The sequence below is a fragment of the Miniopterus schreibersii genome (assembly GCF_964146895.1).
Source record: "Miniopterus schreibersii genome assembly, chromosome: 1".
Lineage (NCBI taxonomy): Eukaryota > Metazoa > Chordata > Mammalia > Chiroptera > Miniopteridae > Miniopterus > Miniopterus schreibersii.
In genome coordinates, this window is record NC_138101.1 from 135796357 (window position 1) to 135807481 (window position 11125).

General features: G+C 42.9%; 1 long non-coding RNA gene across 1 annotated transcript; it reads right to left on the bottom strand.

Moving 5' to 3' along the window:
* Window positions 1-326: 326 nt before the first annotated feature.
* On the bottom strand, window positions 327-3486 carry LOC308561012. Its single transcript, XR_013999421.1, has 3 exons — window positions 3438-3486; window positions 2873-3046; window positions 327-361 (listed from the first exon to the last, which is right to left on the bottom strand). It is a non-coding gene; the product is annotated as an uncharacterized lncRNA (long non-coding RNA).
* Between the last annotated feature and the right edge of the window lie 7639 nt (window positions 3487-11125).

Below are 11125 nucleotides of genomic sequence, written 5' to 3' on the forward strand. Positions count from 1 at the left end.
GCCAGCTGTGCTCAATGTACAGCAACACTGTGTAGAAAAGTCCTGAAAAATGAAGAATTAGTGCACGTCCTACAACTTATGACTCTCCTCTTAGATATGGACGAGAAATAGCTTATAATTATTTGAGCCTCTAACCCAATTCCTTCATGTTTTTCATAAATTTAAAACAAAAAAAATTTGCTGGGAATGTAACTTGAGGGAAATCTTACTTCTTTCTAGGTCTTTGCAAGCTCTCTGATAGACTGAGGATGGACAGCGAGCTAAAGTGGCCAGAGAGGGTTTCATCTTCTTCTTCACCGAGTCCTGCTTAGGTGGACTTGGGTTGGGTCAGCCATTGGTTCCTGTTTCTCAAGGACTCTTGCTAAAATTGAGACAGAAGGAATGAGCTTTTTAAAAATAAAAAGTTTCAGTTATAGTTGACATACAGTAGTATTGTATTAGTTTCAGTAGAATCAACTTTTTAACATAATTTACTCATGAAATCAGAGCAAACAGAAATAAATGGTCATAGAATTCTTTCATTAACTCCATGAAAAAGACAAGAAACTGTCCTGGCAAGCAGTTAGAAACATTTCCACAATGGTGAGAATATAGAGCCTGCTTGTCTGGGAAACCCTAGATAAACAGTCAGGCTTACCTGGGTCTATCCCCTAATTGCCTGGTTTCTGAATTTCAGCCATTCCACTTGTTTCCCAACAATAGTCATTACTACTGATGTTGTGAATAGTTGGGGTTTTCCCTTTGATGCCTTTCTGAGGAATCTTTGGCTTCTTAACTGCTCAGGTATGTTCTTCTTCCAAAGCTAGAATGTCTTCCTGCATGGGGCATCCTCCCTCACTCCATCTCAGTCTCCTACTTGCCTCACATCCTTCCCTTAGGAGGGACGAGCTTGATTGTCAAAGTACATGGGCTTTTAAAAAAGACATCAGGTTTTGACTCACAGTTCTGCTTTTCAACAACCATGTGACCTCAGACAAGGAGCTTGCCTTTACTTTTCTACCAGAAAAAACAGTAAAATTCTTTACACTACACAGGCAAGAAGACTGACGGTGGGTCACACTGGATCCTGAACACAGGTGAAGAGACTAGAAAGTGTAGAAAGTGTTACCAAAGGGACAGCATTTTTGTGAGGCTTAATCCAAAATGCGTTGTATGAAGTAGGTGCACCAAAGAGGCGGAGGCTTCCTTGTTCATTCCCAACACTCCGTCCATTTATTTCAACACTTCATAGGCATAAAAATTGTGAATGATGCAGAGATATTTTAGGCTGTATAGCACCCATCAAAGCTTCCTCTTAGGTTTAATGAGTTTTAGGCCTCTCATTTTTCTATTAGACCAGAGGTTGGTGAATCTTATTGGAGATATCTAAGGATGGAACTACTTCATTAATGTTTGCTAACTGACTGATATTCCCGAGTGCATTAGCCAATTAGTCTACACACCTAGACTGTCTCAGAGGCATAAGATTATCCATAGTCTTCTATGCTAATCTTATCTCTCACTTAACTGAAAAACAGCTCTGAGGCCCTGGTTGGTGTTCTTCAGTGGTTAGGACATCGGCCTGTGCACAGAAGGGTCAAGGGTTCCATTCCTGGTCAAGGGCACATACCTGAGTTGAGTATTAACAAAAAAAATCGAAACAAAAGCTATTGCAAGAAGCTATGCAATATAATAGTTAAATATTTTTCTTGATAGTCTTAAAGTAACAACAATAAATACACATACCATATTAGATTTCTCCAGAGAAACAATATATATATGTGTGTGTGTGTATATAAAAATAAATTTATTATGAGGAGCTGGTTCATGCAGTTATGGAGGGTGGCAAGTCCTGAGATTTCCACAGTAAGCTGGAGACTCAGGAGAGCTAATGATACAGTGCCAGTCTGAAGGCCAGCAATCTTGAGACCCATGAAGAACTGATGTTTGAGTCAGAAAACAGGGAAAAGCCGATGTCCCAGCTTGAAGGCCATCATGCAGGAGAATTCTCTCTTATTTGGGGGAAGAGTCGGCCTTTTTGTTCTATTCAGGCCTTCAACTGATTGGATGAGGCGCACCCACATTGGGAAAACAGTTTGCTTTGCTTAGTTTACTGATTTAAACACTAATCTCATCCAAAAGTACCCTCACAGAAATATCCAGAATAATGTTTGACTAAATATCAGGGCATCTCATGGCCCAATCAAGTTGACACATAAAATCAACCATCTCATGTACATACATATATGAATATATAATACAGTAATTTTATTTCAGGTAATCAGGATTTAGCTATAATCTTTAAAAAAAATCAGATTTACATAGCAGAAAAATGTAAAAAATGTGGATTGTATTTTCTGTAGACATTCCTCTCCACACACACACATCTACTCCTTAATCAGAAATTCAGAGGACTACAAAGAGTCTGAGCTGGAAAGAATTTGTGAGGTTCTGGAACTGGATGTGTAAGAGGAAGGAGGATATGACAAAGTGGGTTCCTCAGGTGAGTAGTTTGAGGAATGAGGAGAGATGGGGAAGGGAGAGAATGTGATGTAATGAGGGTCTGGGATCCCAGGAAAGAGGGACTGATAAATCAGGGGACGTGAGACACAGATGCCTGTCTTTGTCTCTTCATTCCCTCCTCCAGGACAGAAAACATGACTCAGATGTGGACTCTCTTCTTTCTCACTTCTCCTAGAAAAGACTGTCTTCTTCAAGGCCAAGAACTTTGTAAATCTCCCCAATCAACAGCCCAGACTCCACAGCTCCCTCAGTAGGGATGATAGGTGCTCCTTGCATATGAATAAGATTGCCCCACCCAGACAGGGTTGATTACCCCTTCTCAGCAGCATTAGGCACAGCTGATCAATCTCTCCTCCTTGATGAGGCTGACCTGGGGATGATGCTTCTTGTGACAGATCAAGGATGAAGGCATCCTGAGATCAGTCCTGGTACCCTCAAGGCAGGTAGTCACGTCAAGCTGCGTGTTGAGCTCCTGCCTTTCCCATGACCTCACAGGGCTTTTGTTCTCAGCCTTCTCCACAAGTTCCTTTTCTTCTCCTGGTACCTGAATTTTGGAGAGTCCCATGGGTCAGTAATTTGTCTGTTTCTCTTGGTGATCTTACACAGTCTCAAAGCTCTAAATGCCATTGATTCTCCAATTCCCATATTTACATTTTTAGCTCAGCTGTCTCTCCTAAACTTGAGACTTCCATAGCCAGCTGTCCACTTGACATCTTCACTGGATGTCTAAGAGACACCTCAAACTTAACATTCCTTAAATGGAAATAATTACCTTCTTCTGTACTCATCCCCTAAAACTGCTCCTCCATTAATGTTCCCCACCTCAGTTGAAGGTAACACCACCCTTTTTGTTCTGAGGTCAACAGCATGGTGCTCTAGGTTCATTTCGTTTTCTTTTGTCCCACTTTCAACCTGTTGGTAAAGTCAGTTTTTACCTTCAGACACATCCAGCACCCAGCTGTTTCTCCCTGCCTCCACAGCTACCACCTAGTTGGAGAGAGCATTCCTTCCTACCAGGATTGCTATACAAGTCTTTGACCTGGACTTCCTACTCCTACCCTTGGCCTCACACACAGCAGCCCAAATAATCCTTTCAAAATGCCTATCAGATGATGTCACTCTGCTTTGAACCCTCTAGTGCCTCTTCACTTCACTCTGAGTAGGAGCTAAAGTCCTTTCAAAAGTCCTCATACACTTAAGTGATCTGCCCTCCGATACCCTTGCCTTTTGGAACAAATCTGCTATTTATTCTCCTCCTCGCTCCTGCTTCTTTAGTGTCTGGCCTGTTTGCTGTTCCTGAAAGACACAGGCACATTCTTGCTTTAAGACGTTTCCTCCTAGACAAATGCAAGGCTAACTACCATACCACCTTATCACCTTATCACGGAGACTTACTGTCCTGTTGTCAACATAAGAAACAGTCAAACCTGTGAAGAGTTTTTGTGAGTTTATTTAAGCCAAACTGTCGACAACTTCCGGGGAGCAAAATCGCAACAGGTTGAGATAACGCTCTGAAGAACGGCAGTTTTGCACCTTATTTTACACAATCAAAAGGGGACGCATGTGGGTTACACGGAATCCATTGGTGATGGAGTAGGGAGGCGGAAGAAAGCAAAGCAGGGAAAGCTCTAGGACTGGATAAAATGTAAAATGATGGACACGTACTTTTACAAAGGTAAGTATAGGATAGTTAACAGTCAACAAGTAACTCAGTAACAATGAGGGGATTTGTGGTCTCCGCAGAGCAGTGCCTGTGCTTTGAGGGGTCCAGAAAAAGGAAATTACTTTGACGTTCCAAAGATACATCATCAAAAAGACAACAGACAGACTCAGGTAAAGATTGACCTTTGTTAGGGAAGATGCCAGCCTAAGACATGACTACCCACCATAGACTGTTTTTAGTTAAAAAGTTTTAATTTCAGACCATCCTTTGCGGTGGCTTTAGGTCTCTGAGTTTGCAAGGCCACCATGCAGGCCTCCCCCGAGCTTGTCAGGTTTAGCACATGGCCCCTTTTCATCCACACGGTTAAAAATGCTACCCATAGTCTCACCCCACTCCCTTTCCTGCTGTATTTGTCCCATAAAGCTTATCATCTTAATGGCCTGTATAATTTACATATTTATTTTGTCTATTGTCTTTTTTTTTGCTTGTTTGTTTTATTCTCTGATGACGCCCACATACCTGTAACAGTCTCTGGTACTTAGATACTCAAGAAATGTTTGCTGAGTGCGTCTCCCCAAACCAATCGCCACCACGCAGGATCTTAATATGTCAAGGCCACTGATGCATTTGGGCTCCAGTCCAGCCCTTACCAGCTGCTCCTGCCACTGACATCTCGGCCCTTGTTTCCAGGGGCCTCGGGGAGGCTAGTAGAGACATCCCCTTCCCTTGAAGACCAGTGCTGGTAATCTAACCCTCCTTGTCTGCGAGGAATTTCAGCTCATTCTTCTAATGCTTCCTCTCTGGCATCCGCGGCCTCTCTCTCAGCCTATCCAGAGGGTCCTTGGTGCCAAAGCGGCGCCGGAGCTGCGCCCCGACAACCCTCAGTGACCGCAATGTGTAAGTGCTCCTTCCCGCCGGCAGAGGGCAGGAGCTGCCGCGGAATCCTGCGCTGGGACCGACCCGGGCTCCCCTGGCCGCTTTTCTCGGCGGGTTTCCCGGCTCTCCCCGACACCGCGGCCCGCTTTCTGGGCGGGAACGAGGCCGGAGGGCCCACGGAGTGGGTGCGGCCGTGCGCGGTGCTGGCGGGCACGACCCCGATGCGGGGTGACCGGGCCCACAGCGCACTCTTCAGTTCCGCGGGGCGGGTCCCGAGCTCCTGGAGAGGGGTCCGGAGAGCCTCCCGCCTCCTCCATAGCCACCATCCCCGGACTAGCGGGCACAGCCCTGAGCGAGGCTCTGCGGGGAGATGGGGCGCCGGGTCCCGGGGCGCCCCTCCTCTCGCTCTCCGCGCGGCCGCCGCCGTCCCGGCCGGTAGGGGGCGCTGCGCCGGCGGGCCCCCGCGGGCCCGCTAGGACCAGAACGTTCAGAGACGGCCTCAGCCTTCCAGAAGCCTCTTAAATCCCGAGGAAAACCGCAGGAAAAGAAACAGGGAGGCCTTAAACAGCGGGCGCCTGCCGGGTGCCACGTCTGCGGCACTGCCCCTTCGCCGGGGGGGCGGTTCGAGGTCGGCTCTGCTGCGTCTCCACGGAAGTTTTGCTGGATTTCATAACTTTACTGTTCGAACTTCCTCTGACTCGGGATCCTTCGTCACTCACCTGAGAAAAGGCTGCAGCGAGGTGGTCTGATCTTACGCTTTATGAGTATATTCAGATGCAGGGTACATGCAGATGGCAGGCATAAGTTCAAACGTGAAGAGAGCAAGTCTAGTAAAAAGCATGTTTTCCTCTGGTCCTTGTCTTTTAGGCCCCGACTTTCTCTTCCAGATGCAGTAATTATTCAGTTCCTCTATCCTTTTACAGCCTTTATATATTATGTATGTTACACACATAAGGTTATATAGATGCATGTGCTTATCTCCTCTTGCTGCCCCCTGCCCCAAATAGTCACATTTTCTACACCATTACCTCTTTCCCATTAACAATGCATTTTGGGCATATTTCCTGCCAGTAGCAAGAATTAATTATTCATTCTAATTAACTAATTAATCATTCTAATTAACGGCTGCGTAGTACCCTGTTGTAAGAATATACCATCATGTTTTAACCACTCCCATATTCAGGATATTCTGTTTGCTTCCAAACTTTTACTAGTATAAAAAGATGGTATTTACGTACTGATCAAAGCGGCGACCCCAAGCCCCATATGTTCATCTATAGTGTAGGTCCCTTTGATAAGTCAGCCCGCGTGCTCTCAGTGTTCCCGCAGCTGATGCTCTAAAGCTCTGGGGTGAGTGTGGGGCAGGGGGCTGTGGGTTGATAACAGAACTTGCAGATTCACCTGGTGTTATCGAGCCTAATGAAGCCCAGGAAAAGTGAACACTGTTGGCACTACTCGGTTATTTTTTTCTTGTAATGAGAACCTGGGAAGTCAGTATCAGTTGGTTCAAGCTTTGGTCTTTTAATACTGGAGAGGGTTAAAATAATAACTATTTTTATATATGGTGGGCAAACTAAGATGCCAGGATGGACAGCTAACTTATTATATTCACATTGAGCGTATTCTAGAGAAAATGGAAAGTTTGTAAAACAGTTTATTTAAATGGACTCATTTGGCTCTCACGATAGTCTATAAGGCTGTGATGCTGATCTGTGCTTTACATGTTATCCTGAGGCCCAGACAGTGACAGTAGCAGAACCTTGATGTCTCCCTGAAAGCTCCAGTGTTCTTCTTTACTGTGGGCTGCTTCTCGGAGGGAGGCAGGGTGCACAGTAGGGCTAAGGGAAGTTCTAGCCACCCAGGTTGCCTCTGACTCTCATCTCGAAGGTGTGCGTATCATCCAGGCTGAAATACTTGCTTTATCAGGGGTTTTCTGCCCCCACCCAGGTAATAATGTTTTCTGAATAAAATGTATTTTTAGAATGAGGATGAACTAATCTCCATCCACAGGATCCTTGTCATTTTCCCTTCATGTGGAAGCTGTTTATAAACATAAGTAATACAATTATTTTTGCCATTTTAATTGATATATATATGTATATATATATATACACACACACACACACATACATATAATCATTACATGATACTTCTCAGCACCTGAGTTAAGTGGTTTTACCACAGCACAGATTCTTGATGTTCATTAGCCTCCCTTATTTATCTTTAATATGTGTGTTCCTTTAGGGGTGCTTGCAATATTATGTGGTATACTGCTTGTTCTCTAGTAAAGCAGTTGTCAAAGTATGGTCCAAGGACCCCGAGGGTCCCCCAAATCCTTTTGGTATGTCTGTGAGGTCCAAATCTATACAACTATATATCTGTCAGAGGCTGGATTTTCTTTAAATAATTCAACAAAATAAAATTATACAATAGATTGAGTGAAAAAAGAGGACTATTTTAAAGCCGACCTTTAAAGAAATTTTTAAAAATGTAAAATAATGCTAATCTTCATATTAACTTTTGTTTTGGAAAATTAGGTTATTTTACATAAGATATGATTTCAATGTCTATATACGATGGGTTCACTATTGTTATTTTAAAATAAATTAATGAGTAAATATTAAAAGTTTTCTCAATGTTAAACTTATAACATGGTAACTATAAATAGATATAACCCTAAAAAACTCTTCGGAAGCCTCACTAATTTTTAAGAGTGTTAAGGAGAATCAAGAGCAGAAAAGTTTGACTCCAGCTGCTCTAGAATATCGGGTAGAAGCTTGGAGTGTGTGGAGGAGGTGAGGTAGTCTCACCCTCTCGGCTGTGCTGTGAGAGGGACTATGGATAAGACATTGTTGGCAGCCTCTAGTAGCTGAGTGTGGCTCCTTGCCGACAACCAGCCAGAGAATGGGCCCTCAATCATACAGGAAATAAATTCTGCCAACAGTGTAAATAAACTTGGGAATAGATTCTCCCTTATTTGAGCCTCTAGATGACAAAATAGCCAGGTCAACACCTTGATGGCAGCCTTGTAAGACCATAAGCAGAGGACCCAGATAAGCTGTGCCTGGATTCCTGGCCCATAAAAACTGTGAGATAATAATTGTATGTTGTTTTTAAGCTGATAAGTTTATGGTAATTTATTATGCAAAAATTAAAAATTAATACAATCTATGTCTCTTCATTCATTCCAAAAATTTATTGAGCATCTACTCGGTGCCAGGTGTGTGTGACATAGCAATGTGGCTGAGGCATTTTATCCACATAGAGGGTCTCAGCCAAAACCTTCAACCATTTCTCCCTTGATTTAAAGGGAAACTGTCTCAACGATAAGTAAGTCGATTGTGTGCTGATTGGGTCAAGTTAACACAGGCGTATCCTAGGCTATAGGTGCTTGATTAGAAATCTTTGTGGCTGGAATTATCTTGGGCCCCAAGGCAAATGGTACCTTCATTTCCTCTCACCTTGGAATAGCCCCGGTAACAGGACATTACTAATTTCAGTCCTAGGCTTCTGAAGTCAGGGTCAGAAAAAAGTAGGTCCCAGGCTGGGGACAGGTTATGTCAGAACCACCTGAAGAAAGATTTGGAAGTACTGATTCCTGAGCTCCACATCTAGACATTCTGTGTCAGTATATCTGGAGTAGAGCCCAAGAATCCATGGTATGAAAAGCTCCCCGGGTGATGGTGATAGAAACTATTTAGTCATAGTTTTTCTCATGTGGCATTCCATGAGTACGTTGGCAGAAAGGGCTACTCAGGGGTTTATGATGTTTAATCACATAACTTATAGTGAAAGAAAGTTGGCTAATGGTCCTAAGGGACTGTTCTGAAATATTCCAATGGACAGACTGAGTGACCAGAATATGGGGCACTATGTATCACCACTGACCCATGACTTCTTTTGAAGATAAACAATGTTTGCCTTCTTTCCTTTCTGCTAGACTAAAAGCAGTTTAAAAAAAGAAGAAAAGGGCTTCCTGTTCCAGGGATAGCTGATAAATTTGCACTTGATGAGTGACTGATCTCTCCAGGTTTTCTACAAGTCCACTAACCCAGATGGTCTCACAATCTCTTATTCCTAGGTATTCCTGAAATAACACCTTAAGTTTTTGTGCTAGTTTTTTTTTTTTTTTAATTATCTGCAAATAAATTTAAATTACAGACGCCCCCCTTTCCCCCAAATTGGCCCCCTCCACCCCCCCGCCCACTCCCCCAGGCCTACCACACTGTTGTCTGTGTCCATGGGTTATGCATATAAGTTCTTTTGTTACTCTCTTCCTGCCCCCCTTCCCTCTGGGATTCCTCAGTCTGTCCCATGCTTCCAGGTCTCTGGATCTATATTGTTCTTCAGGTTATTTTGTTCATTAGATTCCACATATAAGTAAGATCATGTGATACTTGTCTTTCTCTGACTGGCTTATTTTGCTTAGCATAATCCTTTCCAGATGCCACCATGCTGTCTCAAAGGGTAAGAGTCCTTTTTTACAGCTGCGTAGTATTCCGTGGTGTGAATGTCCCACAGCTTTTTCATCCACTGACCTACTGATGGGCACTTGGGCTGTTTCCAGATCTTAGCTATTGTAAATAGTGCTGCTGTGAACATAAGGGTGCATATATTCTTTCTGATTGGTGTTTTGGGATTCTTAGGATACATTCCTAGAAGTGGGATCACTGGGTTAAATGGCAGTTCTATTTTTAATTTTTTGAGGAAACGCCATTCTGTTTCCATAGTGGCTGCACCAGTCTGCATTCCCACCAGCAGTGTACTAGGATTCTCTTTTCTGTACATCCTCATCAGCACTTGTTATTTGTCGATTAGTTGATGGTAGCATTTGTGCTAGTTTTTGATCTCACTCAAATGAAAAGTTAGTTCTGAGGGTCAGACCAAAATAGCCTCCCTACTGTAAATACATTTAAATTTTACTGTGGAATCTTAAAGTAATAATAAACTATGTATATGCAGTTGTTTAGCTTTAATTAGTCATCCTTTTTCTATCAAACTCATGGATCTTATAAGAAAGCCCATTTAAATCATTGAACAATTTACAAATATGTACTCAAAATATTACACATATACACCTCTGCAATAACATAGACATCTACACACAGAAAATTATTCCTTCATTACGAGCTCAAAGAACTTAAAAATATCTGGGCTGGAAGACCATTTAATACAAGCCCATTCTTTGAAGAGGAAGAACAGCATGTTGGGATGATCTTCCAAAATTCCACAGCCGGGTAGTGAAAAATCTGGACTAAATCTTACAGCTCCTTGTCCTGAGAATTCTATTCCTTTAGTTGAGGTCATGTCATAGACCAATACCACAATCATAAATATAGACATACACTGTGTTTTGTGAAAAACTATCATTAAATGGTTCCTTGTAGGCAACTTGTACAAGGAAACCACTGTTTCTAATGTGTGTTCATTATGGCTCATACCTGTGTAGGGTCTTTCCACAATGTCTACGCTCCAGGATAAGAGAGGGAGATAAGAGACTCAGGTTTCTTTTCTGCTGTGAGTATCCATAACTAAGGGAACAACCCCTTCAAACATGGCCTGCTTGGGATTCTCAGTCATTGTTAGTTCCCCTGAAACAGTAGGAGCCATCTACACTTTATCTCTGCATTCCCAAAGCCTTGCTCTGAGGTTGTAAGAGGAGCTTGAGGTTTACTGAAGCGATGGTGTCTGATCTGTACAACCCCTTCCTCCATTTGGGCCACCGGTGAGACCAATGAGAAACCAGATCAAGGCACAGAGATGAGAAACTTGTTGGACAGGCATTCAGTTTAGGATCTTGTGCACCAGGAAATATGTGTAATGATGGACTGCTCTCATAGAGGAATTGGAAATATTTTTCTGGGTCAGAGTTATAAAAAGTAAGACTTAAGATTTTATTCATTTGAACTCTAAATATTCATATTTTCAACTGTGGAGCTTTAAGTAATGACATAAACATGAGACTAGAGAACACACCGACACAGAATAAGGTATGTGTATTAGTCAATCCACCTCTTCCTTCCAGTGAGATAAAGGGAGAAAGTTCTATGTCAAGGAAAGAAAGGAAGTTTATGGTAGAGCTGA